The sequence below is a fragment of the Pongo pygmaeus genome, chromosome 14 (genome assembly GCF_028885625.2).
Source record: "Pongo pygmaeus isolate AG05252 chromosome 14, NHGRI_mPonPyg2-v2.0_pri, whole genome shotgun sequence".
Classification (NCBI taxonomy): Eukaryota; Metazoa; Chordata; class Mammalia; order Primates; family Hominidae; genus Pongo; species Pongo pygmaeus.
In genome coordinates, this window is record NC_072387.2 from 45,076,863 (window position 1) to 45,102,007 (window position 25,145).

Consider the following 25,145-nt stretch of genomic DNA (forward strand, 5'->3'; position numbering starts at 1 on the left):
CTAATCAACTGTCAGTCACGCTATTAACATGCCACTTGGAAAGTCACTAAATGTTAAAAAAGTAGAATGAAATAATTATTTATTAAATACTCCACATTTTTTAAATGTATGGGTAATTAATCCATATACAACCAAATATTTGGTAAAAGGAATTACTAATTTGTTGCCTTCTATATTCCTGAATGATTCAATGGACTTCAAGGTCATTTGCCAGTCACCTCAGTCTCTATGTGACAAAACACTATTCTAGGCGATCTGTAGTATTAGATGATCTAGGCAAATCTGTAGTATTAGATGATCACAGCTGAGATGCAAGGAGGTGGGCATTATTAATTTTAAATAAAATTTAATGAGATATTATTTCTATAGAGTATATAACATTCACTTAAAGTGCAGATTTTATGTGTCTTGACAGTTGTATACAACATCAATTACAAGCAAGGTACATGTCAGTCCATTTTCTGCTGTTATCATGGAATACCATACACTGGATAATTTATAAAGAAAGATTTATTTGGCTCACATTTCTTGGGGCTGGGAAGTCCAAGATCAAGGGGTTGCATCTGGTAAGGGCCTTCTTGCTGCATCAAAACATGGCAGAAGGTATCACGTGGTGAGAGAGTGCATGCTTAAGAAAAAAGAAGGCTGAACTTCTGAAATAACTAACCCACTCCTGCTACAATTGCATTAATCTATTTATGAGAGTAGACCCCTCATGACCTAATCACCTCTTAAAAGTTCCACGTCTTAATACCATCACAATGCCAATTAAATTTCAATATGAATTTTGGAGGGGGCATTCAAAACATTTTATCACTCCCGAAAGATTTCTTGTGTCCCTTTGCTGTTCATTCCTTCCTCCACTCTGAACCATGGGTGACCACTGGTCTACTTTCTGTCACTGTAGGTTAGTTTGCATTTTCTAAAATTTTATGTAAATAGTCATACAATATGCACTCTCTTTTCTCTGGCTTCTTTCACTCAAACTAATGATTTTGAAATTCATTTATGTTATTACATAAATATAACAGTTCATTCCTTTTTATTGTTGAGTAGCATTATATAATATGTATACATTTTATTTTGTTTATCCATGTACCTGTTAATAAATATTTAGCTTCTTTATGCGTGTTTTTTTTTGCTATTACGAACATTTTTGAACATTCATGTGCTAGTCTTTGTATGGACACTTGTTTTTATGTCTCTTGGGTAAGTATCCCAGGTGTGGATCATAAGTTAGGTGTATGTTTAACTTTTTAAGTAAAACAGTGAATGTAAAATGGTGAAGACCATTTGATGTTTTACCACTTTACATTTCTATCAGATGTGTTTAGGAGTTCCAGTTGCTCCACATCCTCACTAATACTTGGTATCATCAGTAGTTTTAATTTTAGTGAGTCTAGCAGGTCCAAGAGTTATCTTACTGTGGTTTTAGCTTACGTTTCCTCAGTATCTGATGACATTGAGAATCTTTTTGTATGCTTATTAGCCATTTGATATCTTATTTTGTAAAGTGTCTGTTCAAATCTTTTGTACATTATAAAAATCGAGTTGTCTTTTCATTACTGAGTTCTTTATATATTCTTGATATGAGTCCTTAAAACATAAATACATATATTTTCTCCTCCCCTGTGGCTTGCATTTTCATTCTTAATGATGTCCTTTGAGGATCATGAGTAATTTTGATGAAATCCAACTTGTTAAATTCTCTTTTATAGTTCATGTTTTCTGTATTTTAATTGAGAAACCTTTGCCTAGTCCAAGATCACAAAGATTTTCTCATTTGTTTTCTTCTAGAAGCTTTATAGTTTTAACTTTTATATTTAGGTCAATAATTATTTTGATTTCATTTTTATGCCTGCTGTGAGGTATATTATCTACTACTAAATAACAAATTACTCCAAAATTTAGCAGTTAAAGCAACAAATAAATTTCTTGTCTCACACAGCTTATAAGAGTCAGGAATTTGGAAGCAGCTTAGCTGGATGATTCTGGCTTAGGACCTCATGAGGCTATAGTCAAACTGCTGGCCATGGCTGTAGCCCTCAGTAGTCTGACCAGGGCCAAGGGGTCTGCTTGCAGGGTGGGTCACTCACATACCTGTTGACAGAAGGTCTCAGTTTCTTGCTGTATAAAACTCTCTACAACACTGTCTGAGTGTCCTCACAACTTTGCTGCTGGTTTTCCCTAGAGCAAATGATCTAAGAAAGAACTAGTGAAGAAGAAATCAAGGTGTCTCTTATAACTTACTGTCAAAGCTTAACACCATCACTTCAGCTTGATTCTATTCATTAGAAGTGAGACTCTAAGTCCATCTCACGTTCAAGGTGATAGGAGTTAATTTATACCTTTTTAAGGGACGAGTATCAAAGAATTTGTGGGCATATTTTGAACAACCACTTGAGATAAAGTTCAAAGTTCACTTCTTTCCCATGTAGATATCCAGTTGTTCTACTATCATTTGTTGAAAATATTTTTTTTCCCCATAGCTGGCATCAGAGTTTTACTTTCTTTTCCAGATGAATACTATTCATAGTTATATTTCAAAAGCAAACTCAATTTTTTAAAAGTCAAGCCTACAGCAAAAGGTTATTAAAAATACATAAATGAAAAATTCAAATGTATTCATTCTAATAATGTACTTTCTGTAAGTTTGCATTTTCAATTTGCAATTGCAATAGTTAATACAATCTTGGAACATTAATGTTGGAAGACATCTAAGACATTAGCTAATTTATCTCAGTTTTATGAATATTGAAGCAGGAGTGTTAGGAGACTAAATGAATGGTTCAGGACATAATAAAAGATACAGGCAGATCTGAGAATATTAGCTATTTAATATCCTGGCTTGGTAATCTTTCTGATATATCAACAGTAGAAAAGTCCTTGACATGAGCAGTTATCACCTTGGTCTCTGAAACTGTTATATTAAAGTCCACAAGGAGCACTTTTTAATCTCACCTTATTAATTGCATTTGTGTGAAAATCAGTCTTGTTCCTTCTATCCCTTTCCTTATTCCCTTAATATTTCTGTTTCATCCACTGATCCATCTATGCACTCATTATTGTTTAATTCACACATGTGTTGAATGTCTTCTATGAACCAAATATTGGTCCAAATGCTCAGGACACAAATATTACAAGAACACTGTCTTTGCCCTCAAGGAACACAGAGTCTGACTTCTTCTGTGAGCACTAATGTATCATCTCTCTCCATGAGATGAGCTTTTGGATTTAAGATCGTGTGTCTATCAGGTCATCACCCAGAAACCAAAACCTTTGAGAAAAATGGGATTTCCTAGAATTATAGAGATTGCACATGTTTGTCAATACTCCATGTGAAGGAGCTACAGAAAATGGAGACCTTCCATCAAAAGCATGGATTTTTCTATTAGTTTGTACCATCATCAATATTCCTAAGGAAATCTATGAAAGAAAATGCCAGGACTTTGGGGGATCGGTCAGAGAAAGTTTCACTGTTAGCTTGCTTAACTGGTTTCTATAAAATATGAATCTCTTAGCTGGATGATTCCGGCTCAGGACCTCGTGAGATTACAGTCAAACTCCTGGCCATGACTGTAACCATCAGTAGTCTGACGGGGACTGGCAGGTCCACTTGCAGTGTGGCTCACTCATGCAGCTCTTGGTTATGTGGTCTCAGCTTGATTATGTGTTAGATATTTGAGTTGCAAATTGGGGATTACTATGGCACTGGAAGGGAAGTGTTTTGGTGGGGTGCAAGCACAAGGTTTTTCCTGTTCATGATGAAAGCCTACTTCCCCATGAGCATGGTGCTTTATGAAGCTTTATTCCATGCCTTTCATGATTCAACCATCACTGAAGCATGAATGAAAGAGGGCTTTGAGATATACCATGTGACACCTGGTCCCCTCTGCACCCTTCCACCCCAGACTGTTTCTCACAATTAGAGCTGCCAACGGCTGCACCTTGGCTGGGCATCTACTAATGGAATCCTCACAGAGCAGTCAAATATCATTGCTTCTTTGTTTTCATAAAGTGAATAAAGAGTTTTAGGAAATCTCACCCATGCCCTTAGAATAGAGGTCTCTTTCTACAGTTAGTGCAGTTAAGTCAAGCTGCAAAGTCTGTCAAATAGAGCTGCTGTTCTGATGATGCAGCCACCTTTTGACAGATACCAGTGGCAGCTCAATGGAGGGCACAGAAACAGAAGCCACTTTGGTGGAGGCTTAACTCAAGCTCTGCTGTGGATCAGTGATAAAGGTCAATTAGCCAGATTGTCTTTGCATAGAACTGTATGAAAGAATGAGAATAACGCAATGGAAACAGAAAATTTCAGACCTGATCTCTGGACTTGTATCAAAGGGCTGCGGGTGGAGGAAAGGGTACCACTCTCATTCCAAAAAAGGCAGCTTTTCCTCTAGGACATGAGATTCTATGAACCTGACAGAGTTCTTAGTATAAACACAGAGATGAACTGTAGTTGATTTAAAGGGGAAAGCGTATGTGAAATGACAAATGTGTGCTCACAGAATCATTGAGAGAACCAGGCTTCAGGCCCCACAGAGACCCAAAATTATACTGGGGAAATTAGGTAAATGAGGACACTGCACTGTAGCTGCCAAACATTGGATGGGGCCATTTGCACTCTGTCACCATTAGCCCCGGCCTCTGGACACTCATCACAACTGTCACCAGAAGATTCCCTGAGCCTTTCCTCCTTTGCCCTAGTGGTTCTCAAGTCAAAGTCTAGGAAGCTAGGTCTGACTAGTGGAGCTTGGTCTCCTGACCATGTCTAGCTGCAAGGGAGGCTGGGAAAGTGGGTACTGGCATTTTCAGCTTCAATGTGGGAGGTAAGCCCTAATTCTTTCTAAAATGCCTGTTGTTGGAGTGGGATTCACCACACGTAGGAGAAGGGTTCAGAAACTGGGCAACTCCCTTAAGAAAAAAAGCACATCCATTTGAAAAGTTCTAAATTCTGATGAAGAATAAGGGAGGATAGGGGTAGAGTCTAAGTGAAGCTAATGACTGGGGAGATTAACTTAGGGAAAGTTCCCTGCTCCAGTAAAGAATCTGGAAGGACAGAGTTCGGTGTTCCTTGACTTTGGCTTCAATTATGATCACCTGGGGAGCATTCAAAAAATACTGTTGTCTGGGCTCTTTTCTAGACCAGTTAAGTCAAAATTCCTAGGAGTGACTTATGTTCTGAACGCTCCTCCCTCGTGATTCTAATATGTGGCCAGGGATGACAGCACTCAATTACATCAAAAGGCACCTGGAGAAGGGAAACAGGTAGGCTCTGGAGTGCCTGCAGGCAGGTGCCAGGAGGTGGCATCCATCCACAGCCACTTGCAGCATGTTTGGCATTTTTCTGATCTAGCACTGCTGAGCAACAGCAGGAATCTTCTTGTAATTCACTGGCATTTTTAAAGGCCTAACATGATGCACACATGTGAGGTTTTCTAAAACCTGAAAAACATTGTTGCATGATTAATAAAAGCTCTTTTCTCTAAGCAGTGGAGGAGGGAGGAGGGAGGTGGCTGTGTAGATAGAGGCCAACTGCTGGGGAGTCGTGGGCTTGGTAAATAGAGCCCACCACCAAAACCCTCACGCATTTGTCCTGGAATGATTAATTTTTCTAGTTAAATGGGTTGAGTGGGAGGAGAGTGAGCAAAGCCTGGGTTTGGGCTTCGGAAAGATGCCCCAGTGTGCACAGCTGGACGAGACTCTTCAAGGAGCCCAAGTAGTCTGTTCAGGAAACTCAGAGAGAGGAACAGTTCCCAGGCTGGTTGCCTTTGTGAATCACACGGACTTCTGTGCCCACTGTAGCCCTTGGCTCAGCTAGGAAAGATCGGCAACACCAAATGCCTCCAGGCTTGTTTAAGAATACAGTCTTAGTCCATTCAGCTGCTATAATGAAATACCATAAATAGATTGGGTAGTTTATAAATGAAAGAAATTTATTTCTCACAGTTCTGGAGGTGGGGAAGTCCAAGATCAAGGTGCTGTCTGACTTGGTGTCTGGTGAGGACCCCCTCCTGTTTCATAGATGGCACCTTCTTGCAATATCCTCACACGGTGGAAGCGGGTGAACAAGCTCCCTGAAGCCTCATTTACAAGGGCACTAATCTCATTCATGGGGGTGGAGCCCTCATGCCCTAATCACCTCCCACAGGCCTCACCTCCTAGACCATCACCTGTGGGGGCAGGGTCAGGATTTCAACATGTAAATCGCAGAAGGACACAACTTTCAGACCATAACAGCTACTACCTGAGAAGGTGGGAGGTTTGGGATCCAGGTACATTTTCACAATGCTAAATTTGCTTCCCAGTTTCAGACTAGATGAAATATGAAGGAAAGCAATTAAGCAAAGAATGTGTATCAAGGAGTCAAATATTTCATGAAAAAGCCAGTGGCAGCAAGTATCAATATTTGCTTTCCAGAGTAAACATCTCAGAGGACATGCCTGGAGCAAGGCGGGAGGCATGGAGCGCAGCAAGGGAGAGTGAACAGCCAGCCCTCTCCAGCCAGCTCCCTCATCAGTCTCTATTCGCTGGTTATGAACATGATGAATGATGCCACAGCAGCAAAGCTGCTGTCTCTGCCCTTTGCCTGCCCCATTAAGGGGGTTTGGCTGTAACCTTGAGGAATAGATTCTAAAGGTCACAATGCTGATCAATGCTCCCAATTCAACTCCCCAAAGCCACCTCCTGTGAAATCACATCTCCATGCCTGCTCTTGTCCTCTTTTGAAATGTGAGAAAGTGGTGCTGAAATTAGTCTTGACAACAGAAACCTTCCAAGTGTTGGTTTATGTTCTTGGAGCAAATTATTGGCTGTAAGAACAATTTGGGGAAAAAAAGGAGCATTGAGAGGATTCATGGAAATGTGTGGCAATAATTAGGCTGCAGTGGCACAAAGTCCTGGTGGTGATTGCTGGTCCTTTTAAACTTGACAGAAATTTTCATAAATTGAAGTAGAGGAATGGACCTTTAAAAGAGGAGTAATTTTCTTTAATGTTTATAATGGTAATATTTGTGTTTGGCACATAATTTAATAAATATATATTAGTTGCCTACTATCCTCTGTGCTGTTACTACTAGGATGAATTCGTCAATGTTCCCACTGTTCTTGCAGATCTGATACTTTCGTGAGAGGCGGGGGTGGGAGAGGGGTGGAGAAGGAGAAATCACTTAAGGTATACAGTATACATTATTTGGATGATGAATACCCCAAAAGCCCTGACTTGACCTATGCAATCTATGCAGTAACAAAATTGCACTTGCACCTCATAAATCTATACAAGTGAAAAAAAAACTTTAGTAGGATTCTCAGGTATAACTATGCAAAAATGAGAGAGAAAGAGAACAATAACCAGTTAATTTCAATAAAATAGAGTTAGTGATAGGAGTGAGGTCAGCATAGAATGCTACGGAAGAGAAGAGAGGGGGCAGATGATATGCAAGGTGAAGTCTGATATTTTCCTTGCATTTTGAGCAGTGTGTGTATGTGTGTGTGTATGTGCATGCGTGCACGTATGTGTTGAGGGGTGGGTGGACAACAAACAGTTTGTTATTAATGCAGCCGAAAGTGCAGGTCAAGCAGTGGCAGGATTTGGAGATGAAGATGTAGGGGTATGTCTTGCAGAGCTCTATATGCCAAGCTAAGCAGTTTGGATTCTTCTCTCTGCACACTGGAGGATCTTAAAATTCATTTGCATTAGAATTATTTGGGATTTCTCAGATCTCTTGCTCTTCAACAACAACAAAAAAGAATTATTTAGAATTTTGCCACTGAGTGTGGTCCCCAAACTAAAAGCCTAGTTATAACCTGGGAATCTTTTAACAAGGCAGAATTCCGCTCCCCCTATAGCCACAGAGGGAGAGTATGTATTCTAATAAAGTGATCCATATGCATCTTATCAGTAAAGTTTGAGAAGTCACCTAGGGAGCTTTTTGGAAAATGAAGATTCCTTGATATCAGATTTTGCTTCAGTAAAACTGGGGTGAGATCCTGGCGCTTCCATTTCTAACAATCATCCCAAGTAATTCTGCTGCAGGTGGCCCAGGATTTAAAAAAAAAAAAAGAAAAAAGAAAAAAAAAAGATGCTCTTATTGCCTATTTGGCTATCATATGAATTTAGCTTCTTGTTGGAGACATGTATACATCAAGATATGATCCCTCACTTAATGTAAATCTTGAATGGTAGTCCCAGGTAACATTGGCTAAGACAAAAGCTTAGCCCACAAATCTAGAAGGCAGCTCTGACCACACGGAAAGCTTGGCCAGGACCTGAGGCCCAGAAGTCCACAGGGACAAACAGATAAGCTGGGCACAGACTCTCCTCACTGTGCACTCTGGCTGGTTCTAAGTAATCTAAAAGCAATGACTATGCTATCTAATTCTTCTGAGTACATTTACAGACAGACTTACTCGCCTGCCTTGAATGTTGGCAGAGAAACTGGAGTTTCAAGGAGTGGAGGACTCATTAGCAGCCAAGAAATGTGTCCTCAAAGCTGGCGGCCAGTCAGAAGCAGATCAGTGAGGGCAGGGAGGGAGGGAGCATGCAGAGCCTCTGACAGCAGGATGCCAAGGACTGCAGGGAGCTAGGTGGAATTAGTCAGCCAGACAAATAGCACTAACATTTCCATGTGGGGGAAATGGATTATTCAATCTGTCTTCAGACTGCAGCCCAGGTGCTCAAGCAACTCAGTTTCCATCCCTGGGAGCAACATAGCCATATAGAGGAATGTAGTCTTGCATATGGGGGCGATAGCTGGGGCCAGGGGCCTCTCTGTCACAGTGATATTACACATGTTCTCTCCGTGGCCATCTTGGGAGGTGAGGCAGCTGCTGATTCAATGTTAATCAACCACTCAGCAAATCTATGCTTTCCAACCAAGTACAATTTCAGCGTTGGTGTATACCCTTGGTTCTCAAACTCTAGCGTGCATCGGTCACCTGCAGAGCTTGTTAAAACATTGCTGGAACCCACCCCTAGGGTATCTGATTGAGTAGGTCTGGGGTGGGGCCTGGGAATGTGCATTTCTATCAAGTTCCCAGGTGATGCTGATGCTGCTGGTCTGGGGATCACACTTTGGAAATTACTGGTGTAGCGGCCACTGTGCTTCTCTGCCCAGATTCACAGTGGAAATGTAAGATTTATTCCTCCAGCTTATAGAGATTCTGTGGTCACAGTTATCACTCAGCTGTCAGCCACTTTGGGAGCTGTTCACAGATGGACACAGCCTTCTTGCTTGAGGTCATGCCACTTCCCTGGAGAAGCCTTCATTCAATGATTGGTGGATACAGGGGAGTAGAAGCCCTCACTCCAGGATGAAGATTCAGAAGGGCCACCCAGTGACAGAATCCCTGTGGAACTGACTACAGCCCTTGTCATGACTGTGCCACAGCTCAACTCTTTCCTCCACTCTGTATATGTAGGTGGCCACATAGGAACTCTCCCTTATGACCACCATTGGGAAAGGACAAAATGCTGAGCTTGGTTCATGGATGGGTTTGCTATCTATGGTGGGTGCGAGCAAGATAAAAATCGAGGACAGTTATGGGACTCACACTCAGAAATTGCCTTGAAATACAGCAGTAAGGGGAAGTCCTCCCAAGGGGCAAGGTCTATTGGCCAAGTCAGTGGGGTAGGGCTGTCAACTTGTTTCTGTGGGAGACACTGCAAAGCTACATAGCACAGGAGGTAGATGTATAATTTCATGACAGGAAAGTAGTGAAGAACTGGGAACAGTAATCCAATCTATCACTGATGGAGTGGACAGTACAGTTACATGAAAATTATTACTAGAGTATGAAAAGCACATTGGTATAGATCTGTTGAGGGCATTAAAGAGGCACAGGAAAAGGGGATCTGCCCCAACCTGGAGTGAGCAGTAGGATAAGGACAGCTTCTGGGAGGACGTCATGCCAGAGAGGAAAGAATAGAGTAAGTCCAGGCAAACTAGGGCACAGAATTGAGAGCTGGGAAGCTCAGGAGATGAGGTTAGAAAAATAGGGATGTGACTAGGTCGTGTTGTATCTTGAAGTCCTCAAAAAGGAATTTGAAATTTCTTCTGAGATATTAGAAATTTGTTGAAGGGCATTAAGCAAGATTCATGATCAGATACAGGTTTAAAAATGGTTATTCTGGCAGCAGGATGTGGTATAGTTTGGAAAGAGTGGTGAGGAAACAGAGAGAGGAATTTGCAAGTTCTGGCAATGGTCCAGGCGGGAGAGGAAATGGTGGAAGCAAACGGCCATCACTCTTAAGAGCACAGACTTCCTGAGACAGATGAACTGGGTCTGAGTTCCGACTCTGCCCCAAAATTTGTGGATCTTGGACAAGTTTCTTATCTTGGCAAAACCTCTGTTTTCTCATTTGTAAAGTGAGTATAATGGCAGCATCCACCAATAGAGTTTTGTGAGGATTAAATAAGAACCTGCATAGAAGGGGATTTGTTTTGTGTGTGGAACTAATAGTACTCAAGTATTAACTGCCACTGTTATTCCTGGAGGGCATGGACTAATTTAGAAGTAGAACTTGAGTGAAGAGGAATTGCCAGCTGCCTTGAAGGCACTCAAAGTACTGAGAAAGGAAGTTAAAGGATTGTACGGAGCACGAGAATGAAGGTACAGCTGGTGCGATCCTATAACCTGGCTTTACTCTTAGGAGTACCACTTCATTTATTCATTTATCCATCTATCCCTGTATTCATTACTATTTCCTGAGTATTAACCCTATGCCAGCACTGTTCTATGCTGTGGAATCTAGCTGTGACGTACACATGAACAAAATACTGTTGGTGCTTAGTGGACCCTCCTCAGGAACTCTGACCTTGTAAAACTGAACCTGGATGTCACTCTAGGCTGAAGCACTTATTCTGCAATGTCTTCCTTTCCATCACTGGAAGCTTTACTATCCCAATTCATGACTTCTTGACAGTTAGTAGAAAAAAGTTAAGATAAATCTATTTCTCCCTTTATAAACAAATACCTATGAAAGTGGATGGTTACAACTATCCAAGAATGTCAAGCTGCTGCTTGGAATTCAAAGACTTTCATTGTTTTTACTAAGATATTACTCAGTAATATTTACATATTTACTCAGTAGTAATTACATATTAATTTCATATCCTTTGGATGTATACCCAGTAGTGGGATTGCTGGATCCTATGTTAGTTCTACTCTTAATTTTTTGAGGAACCTCCATACTGTTTTTCATAATGGCTGTACTAATTTATATCTCCTTTAATTTTTAATGGTTATTTTAGGGTCTGTCTAAGGAGGTAGCAACACTACCCCTCAGTTAAACAATTGAATCTAAAAAATGTAATTATCAGAGTAATGAGTAAAATGTAAAATGAGCTAAAAAATAAAAAGATTGACAATTTTAGTCATACAGATATATGTTTGTAGTGTTTTACAGCTTACAAATAATTTTTTGTTGAATCAGATTTTGGATAAATGAAAGTGGTTATTTTTGACAGCTAAGGAATTCATGGCATGGGTACTATATTATAAACTTATTCAACTCCCTCTGATATTTGACTTTCAGTTAATTAATATCCCAGCACTTTAAATTTACACTGGTTTCTCAACTGCCATTTCTAGGTAAAAACTGATTTTCGAGGTAGAAGTTTGATTTTCATGTATGAATCATAAGCATGTACTCATGCTAATGAATTATTTACTACCCTAGAATCTTAGAAAAATAACTTGCCTAACCTATATTTGTTTTATATACAATCTACTTTAAACTTTTTCATTGATAAAATGAAAAGTAAAGAATTTTTGTAAACACATAGCCTCTTAAAGTACTGTCTTCTATCCTTTGATCATCTTACTGCAAAATAAGGAAAAGGAAAGAATGTAATAAAACCCAAGGAGAATCTTAAAGTTCATATCCCTTTTTATCCATGTGAATTACAGTCTTTCCTATAAAAGAAATTGAGAAATCTGGTAATGTATTTCATGCACGGATGGATGAACTGTCATCCATAGTATGGATAGCCTTGCTCAGGAAATAAACAAACATTTAATGCCCACTGACATGTCATTAGTTTCCCTAACAGCATAAACATACATTAAAGATGTAATGAGCAGGCATTTGTTCTGCCATCATTATGTAGAACAAGAAAGATGGGCCATTTAAAAAGGAGTTTAAATACCTACTGGATAAAGGCCAAAATAAGGCTCTGCTTTTCTCTTGGGTTTTCTGTTAGGCTAAAAAATCGCATAGCGATTACCATTCAACTTTCTTTACTATTGACAAAAGGGAATCAGGCAAAATTCCAAAAACATGGCATATGATCTAATACGTTTGCAGAAAGGCATCATACTCTTTTCGCAGCTCCTGTTCCCATAATCAAAACCATTTAGCAAAGATGCTTTCCCAATTAACAAAAGGTCCCCCTCACCGCCATCCAATGAGCTTTTCTTTTTTCATTTACAAATGTGACAAAATCTTTATATATTACCCTACATGTTCAGGTATCTTATAATAAAGCAAATAAATATTGGCTGAAGCACCAGCTGAATAAACAAGGCTTCCTGAATTCTGCTGCTTCTTTTGTGGCTGTCAGTGAAATTAGTTAATCTCTACACCGATTCAAATTTCTAACCACATATCTTAAGGGTTCCTTTACTTATCTTAGCAATAAGAAAAACACTACTTGCAATGGAGTCGCCAGCTCTGAATAAAAGCTCTGGCATATGATCTAATACATTTTCAGAAATGTATCATACTCTTTCATTCCTCAAAAATTTGCATTTTTTTCCTCTTAAGTTCAAAGGACAATTTATTTTAGTCGTACTCACTCAAGTCTTTGATTACAGCCCCATTGATGTTTGCAGTTTTCAAAGACTCTCAACGCTTTCTTTTCCATGTGTTTCTTGCTCATTGGGTATCAATATAGACACATCATTTATTTTCTACAAGTGCTGCATTCTCTCCATTCAGTAGCCTTCCCAAATGGCCATAGAGACATTCTCCCTTGCCTAATACATCATTTATTATTGACTTTATTCCTTTCACTTAACTTGAGACTTGATTTTTCATGTCTATTCATTTCACCTATTGTTGAGCCTTTCTGGTTCACATGTGTTCAGCCTTCAATGCAATTATTTGCAAAAACTGCTTTGGCTAACTCTCTTTCCCCTTCCAGTGGGAATTTTTCTTCCCAAACCGCTCAAATTTGTTTCAGGGTATTTTTTTATATTACAGCTTTTTTTTAAAAGACCATTTGGGGAATGTGTTTTGGATAAATCAGGCTGAAGTGTATTGAAGTTCTTTGAAGTTGGATGGCCCCTGGCTGGGTGGATTGAACTCTGGTACAGTATATTTAACAGGATCTCAGAAGAGATAAATACCAATATCAAACAAGGACTGCAGTCAGTTCAGTCAGGATCTCTCACTAACAAACTCCAGCATTCTTAGCCTAGAGAAAAAATCACAGAAGGCAGAACTTTCAAATTGTGACTCCAAAATGTTAGGAAAGGAGTCAAAAGAAATTTATACTACTCTATATCAAAGCAAAATAATGTGTATACAATGTCTGCCCACAGTAAGTACTGGCAAATTGAAAAAGAACACTCAGGAAAATAAGAAAAAAAGGACAAAATGCAAAAACAAGATAAGCCCAATCTGGAAGAAAATATAACTAAAGTATAAACTGGTTCTGTGACTGCTCTCCACTATATGAAAATTTAATGATATATGAATGCAATAAAACAACAGTTTGAAACCAAAATTATAAAATAAGAGACAGAGACAGGAAAAGAGATTCCCCTGAAACAAAATCATTGTCAATATAATTAGAAAACACAAGGAACAGAATACACAGGAATGAAAATAAAATTACTAGCTTGAGATAATAATACTACAGAAAAAAAATATGGAGGATTAAAGCAATGAAAGAGAAAACACTAGCTGTAAAAGACCGAGATCATTAAATGTAAGGATGATAAGTATCTTTAGTACAAAACTCATACAAAAGAAGAGGAAAAGTATCAACAACTGTAGTTCAGAAAATCCTCCTTAAGATGAAAATGTTGATTTGAGTGTGGAAAATGCAATAAATTTGAATGTTGACAGTTAAAAATAATACTGAGTGGTGACGAACAAATAATGTCCTGGTTAAGCATAAAGGAAGAATTCTTCAAACAGCCAAGTACAAACGTCTTATCAACCATAAGGGGAAAATCAGGCTTAACTTGGACTTAATAACAATCAATGCCAGATGGAAAACAGAATGGAAAAGTACCTCGGAGTTCTGAGGGAAAGAAAGTGTGATCCTAGAATATTATGTTCAGCTGGGTAGCTCTTTTTTTTAATCACTGCTTTTCAGAAATTTAATTATGATATGTCTTGGTATGATTTTCTTTGTTTCTTCTCCTTGGGTATTATTGAGTTTCTTTGATATAAATGCTTATAGTGTTCATTAAATTTGGAAGATTTTCAGCCATTATGTTTTCAAGTTTTTTAAAAAATGCCCACCTTTCCCCCAGTTTCCCCTTCTCAGACTCATATTATACAGGTGTTAGAACATTTGATATTGTCCCATGGGTCATTATTCACTTTTCCAGTATTTTTTCTCTCTGCTCTTTACTTTGGATAGTTTGTATTGCTATGCCTGCCGATCTCTTCTGCAGTATCTAATCTGCTGCTAATTAGTGCTACTTCACTGATTCCATCTAGTTTATTTTTCATTTTTTGTACCGTATTTTTCATCTCTAGAAGCTCCATTTGGTTCTTTTTTATATTTTTCATTTTTTTCTCACCATGTTCATGTTTTCTTTTATATCCTTGAGAATCCTTGTAAGATTTTAAATGAATGTTTTAATGTCTTTGCTAATTCCATTATCTGTCATTTCTGAATCTATTTATATTGATTGATTTTTCTCCTAAGTATCTAGTATATTTTCCTGCCTCTTTGCATGTGCAATATTTTTTTTCTTAGATGCCAAGTATTGTGGGTTTTATGTTGCTAGGTGGTTGATTTAGTTATATTCCTCTAATGAGTACTGTAATTTACTCTGGCATGCAGTCAAGCTACTTTGAGTCAATTTGATTTTCTTGAGGCTTGCTTTTAACCTTCAGCCAGAGTGGGTCTAAAGCAATCTTTGTTTTACAGCTAATTTAGCCCATCCTAAGGCAAGACTCCTCTGAGGGCTCTTACCAATGATCCATGTATCATGATAAGGCCTCTCCATCCTGGCAGATGGGAATATGAACTATTCCAAGCCTTGTGAGTACTCCAGTAATTGTTCAGGCTACTTCTTTTCAGTAGTTCTTTATCCAGTCTCATGGAGTTTCACTTACAAGGACTCAAGGGGACTGAAGGGGACTCCCTTGTAGATCTCCAGGGATGTCCCTCTACACAGATTCTTCTCCTCCTATATTGTGTCTGTTACATTCTGGCAGCCTTGACATTCCAAACACTGATCTCCATCTCCTCAAGTCAGTGATATTGCCAGGCTCTGTTTGTGTACCCTGATATAGTTTGGCTCTGTGTCCCCACCCACATCTCACCTTGAATTGTAATAATCCCCATGTGTCAAGGGTGGGACCAGGTAGAGGTTACTGAATCATGGGGTGGTTCCCCCATGCTGTTCTTGTCTTAATGAGTGAGTCTCACAAGATCTAATGGTTTTATAAGCATCTGGCATTTCCCGGGCTTACACTCACTCTGTCCTGCCACCCTGTGAGGAAGGTGCCTGCTTCTCCTTTGCCTTCCTCCATGATTGCAAGTTTCCTGAGGCCTCCCCAGCCATGTGGAATTGTGAGTCAATTAAACCTCTTTCCTTTATAAATTACCCAGTCTTCTGTATTTCTTCATAGCAGTGTAAGAATTAACTAATACATATATCAACCCCTATTCTGTGCTATGTCCTTGAAACTGTCTCCAGGTGAGGCAATCACAGGCTTACCTTATTTTTTATTTTCTTTCAGGGATTATAGTTTTATCCTGACTGAGCTGTTGTTCAATGCCTGAGAATAATTGTTTCATATAATTTGTTCAGTTTTCTAGCTTTTTCATGAAAGGAGGCCAATTTCTGCAGAAGTTAATCCTTTATTGGTGGATGTGGTACCTGTTAGGTTGTTTTCAAGAATAAAAGGATATAGAGGACAGTTTCAAACATGAAAGAACTTGGGGGCTTTAGTACTCATAGCCTTTTTTGAAAAAATCAACACAATTACAAAATGTAGTCAATTGAGATCAATATAAAGAACTCAGGAATAAAGAAACTGTGGTAACATCCTTGGGATGGAGCACTACATTTCTACATAAAACTAAAATTGAACAATTGTAGTTTGACAAAGCAAAAGTAAAAATGTTAGGCAGAAAAGGAAGTGGAAAGAATTATAAGAGTAAATGTTTTCATCATTTTTAGGGAGGAGTCAGTTGAAACTTTCTAAAATTGAGAATATAATTTAAAAAATATAATAACTCCAACCTCAAATGTTCCAATCATTGTTTTGTAAACACTATAGGACCCTTATAAAAACTAATATCTTATGGTAAGAAAACTTTAATTTATATGCAGTTTTACCTAGTTTTTAAATATTAAATTAAAATAAAATTAATTTATTTTCTAAAATGGATTTCTGTCATTCTCTTACTGTAAAATTATTTCCATCTATCCATTTTTTCCATCTTCCTATCATCCATGTGTCTATATTAATGTATGCAAAGAAAGATGTTTGCAATGGTGTACATCATGTTATCACACTAATTATATCTTGGTGTTGAGATTGTATAATTTGTTGCTCTTTTCATTTTCTTTCCTGAGTCCATTCATTTTGTCATTTATTCAGTAAATATTTAGTGAATTTATACTACATGCCAAACATTGTTCTACATTATAAAGATACAATAGTAAACCAAACAAAAGAAGTCTATGTCCTCATAGGGCTTATTTTCCACTGTTGGGAGATAAACAATTTCACAATAAATATAATATTCAATGTAGTGAAAAGTTATATGAAGGGAGGCAGAGTGAGGATACTGTGTGAGGTTTAGGTTGAGGTTAATATTTTTTGCCTAAGAGTATCCAGCTGTTCCAATACCATTTGTTGAAAAGATTATTCTTTCTCAGCTGAATTTTTTTGCACCAATATAAAAAAAAAATCAGTTGGTTGTGCTTCCAGGGGTCTATTTACGAACTCTTCAGTCTGTTCCATTGATCCATCTATCTATTCATCTGCCAGTCCCATACTGTCTTGGTTACTGTAGTTATACAGTAAACTTTTAAATCAGATAGTGTTATTTCTGTAATTTTATTCTTCTTTGTCAAAATTGTTCAGCTATTCTAGTTTCTTTGCTTCACCATACATTTTTTTAAATCAGCATGTCTATATCTACAAAGAATCCTCCTGAAATTTTGCTAGGATTTGCATAAAACCTATAGATCATTTGGGAACAATTGGCATCTTTATTATATTGAGTTCCATATTTCAATCCATGTATGCAGATGTCTCCAATTTTTTTAGATCTTCTCACTCAAATTTTAAATATAAGCATGTATCATTTTAATAACACTAAGTCATTATTCTTTAAAGACACAAAAGATCTTAAGCATTGGTATAATTTGGCACTACCAATGTCTCTAATCTTTTAAAAAATATTTTCATTTATTAATTAATCTAGGGACTTAGTACTGAGCTTGCTGACTATTTCTCAATAGTTCACAAATTTTTGAAGAGTTAGAGATCATCTCAGAAGCTTATTAAAATGTATATTCCTGGGTCTGCTCCAGGGATTCTGGTTCATTAAATCTTGGGTGGGGCCCAGAAACCTGAGTTTCTAGCAGGCACATCATGGGATGATGAAATAGGGGTCCCAGCCACATTTGGAGAAACACTGACTTAGTTCTTTGTTTTCTTGTGTATTTTCTTCTGCTGTCTGTCTTTTTGTCAATAGTGGATGCGAGGAGAATGAATTGGATATCAAAGTCATACAAATATGTTTTGCAGCTTGAGTAAAAGCCCTAACAAAGATGTAATGGAAGAGGTTGATGCTGTTGTCTTACATAAATCTCTTGGGCTGCTTGACTTCTGCATTTCCAGTCTATCCAGCTTCAGAGTTCCATGAGAAATGAGCAGCTCGTCATTCACAGGAAGTCCCACTGGGGCACGTTAGAATTTAGTGAATGTGCACAGTTTATCAGGTTTTTAATATGATGTGCTCATCTAGGCTTGACTTCAATAGCAGGAGTTTCTGATACAGTCCAATGGTCAATTGAATAGAAAATGCAAGCTTCATGAAAGTGATGCATACGACCTGATTCTATGTGTATATGTGATTCATAAGAATAACATTCAACTTCATCCAGAGTCCTTTGCCTTCGATAGGAAGGGTAGAAAATGGCCAATAATCTGGATAAATAATAGGAGCTATGGACTTGTGAAATACAAATTACTAACATTTTATTCTTCCATATCAGTCAGCAAAAGCTCAGTGCAAATACCTTTCTGTTTCAGTTAGAAGAGGCAGCCTGCTTAGACAGAAACCAAGGGTCGAGACTCTGTGACAGTGTGACAAAGTAGCACAGGCTGTAAACACAGCAGACCAGGGGTTGAATCTTACTGAAGCCTCATATTAGTTGTGGCTTTTTGGGCCAGTAACTTCACCTTACTGTGCATCCATTTACTTATTTGGAAAATGAGGATGTGAAAATATTTATCTTCAGGATTTTTCTGAATATTAAAGGAGCTAGTGTGTCAGAGCAAGCAACCACAGATATTTGTTTTTAAAAAGTGGATTCCAATCTTTATTTCTAGAAAGCATCTATCTGGTGCAGCTTATAATTATTGCATCTTCTTCTGACTGGCAGCCTGGGTTGGCGGGTACTACATACTTGCTACAAGAATGATGTAAAGCCCTAGAAGAGGAGTTAGAATTTAGAAGGTGCACATTATTTGTGCAGGAAAACTATTTCCCAGGGAGCAACAATCCAGGCAACAGCTGGCTGATTCCACAGCTTCCCTGGAAAATGAGAAAAGTACAAAGGGCAGTCTTTTGCATCAGTCTTCTGGCAGGAGGGCCTCACCAGGGATCCCACAGACATGGAGAATCAAGCTGATTAAGGCCCAGTAAAATTCTAGGGCACCCAACTTTCTTCCAATTGCCTTATTGGCCCATGCATGATGAATCAGTCCACCTGATGATAACGTCTTACTTCTTGAGTTGCAAAATATGCTGAAATAAAGAAAGAGAACAAAAGCAGACAGCTACTCTCAGGCTCTTCAACCTGCAGCAGTTTTATGGCTTTCCAAATAATTTTAAAATGTTAATCGACTAATTGCTCTTATTTATCATCTTTCCAAGCAGTCTTGAAGTCAATTGCAAAGGTGTACTCCTTTGACCTAATATAGGAAGACACAGAAATAGCACGATCATTGACAGTTTGTGGCAGACAACGTGTTTTGCTTCCCAGCTCTTTCTGGTAAGCACTGAAGAATCCACTTCCCATGAGAAGAGACAATCTCTACCCACATATTTGAACAATAAGAAGATTGCATTTAGACCATTTGATAGCAGCGCTTTCAGCACACACACACACTCCCACTTGCCACTCTGGAGAGGCTCATAACTCATTGGGATTATTTGTTCTTGGAGGAAACCAAGCACAGAGAGGCAGGAGACAGATCACAGAGACTTAGATAAATATGCCTAATTATAGACTGAGCTATTAGCGTGACATGAATTGCTGCTTCTGAAAATGATCTGACAGCCAGCGAAAGCTCCTGTGTCACTGGCCTAGGCTGTCTGTTAGCAAACGGACTTGCAGGAGCAGCCCTTACCACCATTCTCTCAGCTGGCTCTGTGGCTCCATGCTTCACTGGCTTTTCCCTTTGCTTTGCTTGTGAAAATGAGCTCCACCTTTCAAATTGCTTCTGTTTTTCATGGGTTGAACATAGCTGCTGGAACCTTCATGCTTTCTTGGGTATTGCTGATGCTTCTTAACTTAATAAATTTTAACTTAACAACAGTTAAAATCCAGATTGACACTTGCTGAAGGAAGAGCCCCATATATCTAAAGCACTCAGCTCCATCCCGAATTGAGAGCTTGCAAACCTGCTCTGTAGCCTCTCCTGCTTCAAGGAAACCTCTTTGTTCTTAATTTGTTTGATCAATGTAATTTATTTAGATCAAATCTAACACTTGTTCCTTTCAAAATTCTCTATGTATAATGAATAGTAGGTGAACATTTATTTGCCTTATTTTATAGCATTGGGCCATTTATGAGCTTCCCCCCTCTGCTTGCAAAGCACCAATCTTGTCCAGAAAAAAAGACAAAGGATTTTGGAGCTTGGCTGTGGATGTAGTGTGTATGGTGAATGTGCATGGCACCCAGAACTTTTCATCAATATGAAATGGGTGCTCAGCCTCTGGCTGTGTTTATTTGGGAAAGAGGCTCTTTTGAAGTATTTAGCACTTCAGCCTGGGTGACAGAGTGAGACCTTGTCTCAAATGAATAAATAAATAAATAAATAAATAATTCTTTCTTTTGAAGTATTTAGGAAACAGTTTGGAAACAAATACGGAACATACAAAATGGAGTGGGAATGGGAGTTATATATGTAACAGGGATGTTATTTAAAATCCATTAATGTGCTTTCTTTTTACCTACGTGAGTTCTTTACCTTGGTCCTAGTTGGCTCAACATATCTATCTGTATGCAGGGTTGGGGAGGGGTTTGAAAAATATTACAGAAGATTGCAGAGAGAAAGCTGGACATAATATTTAACTTCTCCCATGCAAGTTAAGATTCTGCAACAGAGCAATAACACTGAAAATCAGGTAACTGTAGGGATAGGGAATTTCATACCTGTCTTTACACATTCACTCCCACCCACCTTCAGTAAGAGAAGCCATGCACCAAAGACTCAAAACTGTGAATTTTCCTCTAAGATAACCCCTTTGTCTTTGATACCAAAACCAGAAGACCTGACAGCTGATGACGCAGAACCTACTTAGATGTGAGAGAGAGGTAGATGTGTTAGATGAGCAATGCTAACACTGACAACTCAGGAACTGATGATCATTTAAGATATTCTACTACCTACAACAACCTTGGGCAAAGCCGCAGAGTCAGACAGAGTGGATACCTTGGGTTTAGCTTTCTGGGCTGCTCTCAGTGCCCATGGGCTGTGGATGCTGAGTTGATGGCCAGGGGACTTGTCAATCAGTCTACCATGGCAGGCAAGGAAGCCCTGTAGCAGAGTCTGACCAAAGATGCAGCAGATGCTCAGGGGTCTGCAGATAGCCAGAGTCAAGGAGAGGCCACTTCATCCCATGAGTGTTTCTTGGCCTTGACCAACCCAGAAGAGACCAAGTCATGGCTTAAATCGGCTAGACTTTGGGGCCAGCAGGACCCATAGCGATAGGAACATCACTCTGGTGACAGGGGACAACAGCTTGCACACCTTCAAGGACTGTGTAAGGCCAGGGAGTCTCTTTGCCCTGCGATGTGAGAAGGAGTAAGATCCCCTCTCCTCCAAAAACGGGAGTCTACGCTAGGGAGAGACGCAGAAGGAGGCAGGAAGTGGGCTATCTAAGGGACTTGGCATTTTTTCCCTAAAGTATCTGCAGACTGGCTAAAGGGATGCATAGATACACACAATGAATTGAATGAATTTAAACCGATGGGAAAGTTAGTTAGAGGTGTTCTTGCTCACCAGCAGGCGGAGGTTTGAGAGAAATGCTGGATTGGAAACTTAGTTAAAGGTGTTCTTGCCAACCAGTGGGTAGAGGCTTGGGAGAAATGCTGGGTCAGAGTTTTGCTGAAGAGTTTGTCAAAAAAAGGCAGAAAACATGCCAGAAAAGATGCAGAAAAGATATGACTATCTTCAAAACATGTTGAGACGTTCTTGCCCTTTGCCCACTTCCAGTAGCCCTGAGAATGACTTCCTTTTTATTTTTTTTACATTTCCTCCTTCCCTTACATTTTATTTACTTATTTATTTTTAAAGATTTATCCTCATCTCTTTGAGGAAGATGAAAGCTCAGATTTAATCAAATAAAAGCTGTTCTATAAATAACCCAGGATGCTCTACCACATTAGACATGAACTTGCAATCATTCAGGCTGTCAATCAGTTTTGCTCAGAAGAAGCTTCTGGCTCAGTTTATTTGGGAAAGAGGCTCTCTTGAAACTTTTAGGGAAGGTTTTGGGGATGAATATGGAACACGTGAAAATGGTGCTTACTTACAGGACTTCCATGGACAGTCTGGTATAATCTGTTGAAGGTGATAGCCGCATGTTTCTCTGATGCCTCAGAGCATCATTTTGGGGTCCTGTGGGTCCTGGTTCTAAGATGCTCCTCCTTTGGTCCCAGGGTAATCTTTGGGACCCAAGCTCAGAAGTCCAGCAAAATGGTAGACTGCATACTCATATGCAAGATAATAACAGGCTGGGCCATGATTGCTAGCATTTACTGAGTACTTAGTGCATGTCAGGTAATGTCCAAGCACTTGATAAATATTTCATTTAATCTCAGAGCAATCCTATGAGTCAGGCACTATTTATCATTTCTATTTTATAAATTAGAAAACATATTCAAAAATATCAAATACTTGCCCAGTTTCAGCAGCCAGGAAGTGGCAATACTGAATGAAAAGCTAGGGACTACAGCCAGGTGACAACTTAGCCTGACACTCAAGCAGCAAACAATCCCAAGGAAGTCAAGTCAAAGTCTGCTCTCTTATGCCTGGCCAGAGCCTGCTCTTGTCTTCTCCCTCCCAAACATCATGTGGGCAAAAGACCCCTAAATGTTACTCTACTGCAAAGCAGATGTGCAAAGAAAACATAATGTCTTTATGGAGTCTGCAGTCTCGTCTTTGCCACTGGTGAGCAAGAATGCAATTAATTAAGGTTCCGATCCAGAAAAGCTGTCACAAATAAGATGTAAATTTGGCAGAAGGGCAGGAGAGGGTAGGTTTGGAGGGCCTGCTATGGGGCAGGAAAACTTCTGAAATGCCAGGGGAAAGCCTGTAAGTTCTATGCCCTTATGGGGAGAAGGAGAGAACTGTACAGAATAGATGAGGGCCAGAGAGAGAAAAGTGACATGTAGAGAATAACTTCCCTCTCATTATCTAGGGAGGCAGACACACGCGCATTTGTATTGTAGTTAAAGGCTGTGCAATTGCAGAGAGAGAAGAGATCCAGGAGGGAAGGGGTGTATAGAATCATGTCTATTCTTGCTATAAACAACCACTCACATTTGTACATCACTTTACAGTGTATAATACACTTCACATACATAATCGCACCAGGCACTCCAGCAATAATTGTTCCAACCTATAGGTCCTTTCTCCGTGAGGCATCAGTGGAAAGCAATTAGCATGTGTGCGAAACCAAGACTGTTAACACTTCATGCTTCAAAGCTAATCATCTCCCAGTCATTTTATTTGTTCATCTGTTTTCATGTAAAGTGTCCACTGTAAATAGAATTGGGGACAGCAAGGGTCACATGCATATGAAAATGTCCTCGATTACTTTAAAATGCTGATACTTGTCCTTCTGTAGAGGCTGCCTGAGACAGCACTTACAGGTGCCAAAGCTTGTAAATGAGTCCCAAGACCTTCCATTAACACATCATTCATTTGCTTTCATAAGGGAAGCACAAATAGATCTCCAATTAAGGCTTTTCTCATTGTTCTTCCAGGCTGTTTACAAACTCTAACAGGTTTTGGTCATGAATGATATCGGGTGGCCGTAACGTATGCTATTTTTCAAAGAGTGGACAGTTGACTACCAATTTTCTGCACACGGATTACCCAGATGGTGAGGATCACTCTTCCATGTCCATCTGCTGGATCCTCCTTAAGGTCAGGGGCATGTGGCTCTCCTTCCAGCATTATTCCTCAATCCCAAGCCAGCCTAAAGTTTATCTCCGGTTTTCAAATTACCCACTGACATTGGAAGCTGCCTTCATCAGGAGCTGACTGGATATATCTCCCCCTGCCCCGGCCCCAGGTTCCTACCATATCAGATTAAATGAAAGGCAATAGAAGGTGTGGAGCCATAGTTATTATACTGAGATTCAAAGGGAACAGCATACACCGAGCACCGTTTCATTTAAATTGGCAGATTTCCACTCCATGCTTCATTTGCCAAACATTTGGTGTGGATCGAGTTGGCCACCAGCACGAACCAAGTGCCTGTTGCTGTTGGCTGTTGGCAGCCACACATCCCTAGGCGGCTCCAGCTGTGGCCACTGCAGCACTTCCTGCCAGGCAGACTATGGCAGGTAGAGACAAGGTGGGCCCATCATGAGACTGAACACAAAGCTGCCTTCCCCACTTTTTCCGCATTACTCCATGTGTCTAGTTTTAATACTTCTCCTCCCCCATGCATGATTGTCCTGATTGATGTTTAAAAAGAGTATATGTAAATGTCTGTCTACCTGTCATCATCTATCATCTAATCGATCTATATGAATATATATGAACCTCAAAAATATTCTCATCATAAATGAGACTATGAGCCATAATTAGGACTTCATTTAAAAAACTGTTGGCGCTGTTATTCTATTTTGGCTCCTGTCAAATGAAATATTTGCTCTTCTTACCTTTGTACATTTCCACGTGAGCAAACACACAGCTCTTCGCAGAAAATCAGAAAGATTGCATCTTAGATTCACACCCGTAGGTGGTAAGGTTTTCTCAGAGGCTATATAGAAACACTGCATTTCCCAGGGGCTTGGAGGAAAGCAATTTTAAAATAGTTTGAGTTTTTTTTCTGGGAGGCGGCACTTGGTGACCACACCTAAAAATTTATTTGTCATGTGTTGATTCATTTATTAATTCAATGTGTTATTTTCTAAGAGCTTTATATGTACTACCTCTGAGGACACAGACAAATCAAGTGAGACATTTTCCCCCAAGTATCTTACAGTACAAACAGGGGAAAGAATTTTCCTAGAATCACCTTAAATCCACCCACTTGGTCCTTTTCAGAGCATGTTCACATCACTTGTCTCCTTGGATGCCATCAAAACAGGCAAGGCTGGCATTATGCTCCTCCTCAATGGGGGAGGAAGCCAAGGTCCACCCAGGCTGTGCTGTTGGTTGTTGGTGGAGCCTGTACCAGGATCTCTCACCAGCTGCGTGACTCAGGGCAAATTACCCAACTGCTCTGGGCCTCAGTTTCATT